Consider the following 1,800-nt stretch of genomic DNA (forward strand, 5'->3'; position numbering starts at 1 on the left):
CCTTGCTCAAGGCAAATTCACCCTTGTGCACATCAAATTCATCCTTGGGCAGAGCAAATTCACACCTTTGCAAATTAGTTCACTGCTTTGCAAATCAAATTCACCCTGTTCAGAGAAAATACACCACTGTGCAAATCAAAATCACCCTTGTGCAAATCAAATTCACCCTTGTTCAAAGCATTTCACACTTGTGCAGAGCAGATTGACCCTCGTGCAAATCAAATGCACCATTGTGCATATCAAATTTACCCTTGTACCGAGCAAATTCATCCTTGTGCAGAACACATACACTTTTGTGCAAATCAAATTCACATTTTGCATATAAAATTTAACCTTGTGCAAATCAATTTCACCCTCATGTCAACAAAATTCACTCTTGTGTAAATCAAATTCACCCTTGTGCAAATCAGTTTTCCCCTTGTGAAATCAAATTCATCTTTGCTGAGCAATTTACCCTTGTTCAGAGCAAATTCACTCTTGTGAAAATCAAATGCAGCATTGTGCAAATCAAATTCACCCTTGAGTAAATCAGATTGCCCTTTGTGCGAATCAAATTCACCCGTGTACAGAGCAAATTCACCCTTCTGCAAATTAACTTCATCTTTGTGTATATCAAATTTACCCTTGTGCATAGCATTTTACACTTGTGCAAAGGAAGCACGTGCTTTTGCTAATCAAATTCAGCTTTGTGCATATCAAATCCACCATTGTGTATGTGAAATTCACCTTTGTGTGAGGAATTCACCAGTGTTCAGAGCAAATTCAGCCTTCTGAAAATCAAATTGACTCTTCTGCACAGCAAATTTACCCCTGTGCAAATCAAATTGACCCTTGTGCAAATCAAATTGACCCTTGTGCAAATCAAATAGACCCTTGTACAAATCAATATCACTCTTGTGCAGAGCAGACTCACCCTTGTGCAAATCAAATTCAATCTTGTGTAGAGCAAATTCACACTTCTGCCCAGCAAATTAACCCTTTTGCAAGTAAAACCGACCCTTGTGCGAATAAAATTCACCCTTTTGGAAATCAGTATTACCCTTGTGCAAACAAAATTCCACCCTTCTGCAAATCAAATTCACATTGTGAAATTCAAATTCAACCTTGGAGATATCAAATTCACCCTTGTGCAGAGAATTTCACACTTGTGAAAAGCAAATTCACCCCCATGCAAGTCAAATCCACCCTTGTGCAATTCAAATTCACGCTTGTGCAGAGCAAAATCACCCTTGTGGAAATCAAGTTTGTCCTTGTGAAAATCAAATTCACACTTTTTTCAAATCAAATTTACCATTTCAGACAAAATTCACTCTTGTGCAGAGCAAATTCACGCTTGTTAGGAGAAAATTCATTATTGTGAAAATCAAAAGCACCCTAGTGCAAATAAATTCACTAGTGTGAAAATCAAATTCACTATAGTGCAAATCAAATTCACCTTTGTGCTCAGCAAATTAAAAAATGGGCAAATAAAATTAACCTTTGTGCAAACTCTTGTGCAAATCAACATCAATGTAGTGCAAATAAAATTTCTTCTTGTAAATCAAGTTCATCCTTTTGAGAACAAATTCACCCTTGTGAAAATCAAATACACCCTTTGTAGAGCAAAAGCACCCATATGCTAATAAAATCCATCCTGGTACAGAGCAAGTTCACCCTTATGCAGAGTAAATTCACCCTTGTGCCAATCAAATTCACCATTGTGCAAGTCAAATTCTCCCATGTACAGAGTGAATTCATCATTGTGCTGAGCACATTCAACTTGTGCAAATCAAATTCAACCTTTTACAAATAAAATTCACC

The sequence above is a fragment of the Hipposideros armiger genome, unplaced genomic scaffold (genome assembly GCF_001890085.2).
Source record: "Hipposideros armiger isolate ML-2016 unplaced genomic scaffold, ASM189008v1 scaffold_1530, whole genome shotgun sequence".
In the NCBI taxonomy this organism is placed as follows: domain Eukaryota; kingdom Metazoa; phylum Chordata; class Mammalia; order Chiroptera; family Hipposideridae; genus Hipposideros; species Hipposideros armiger.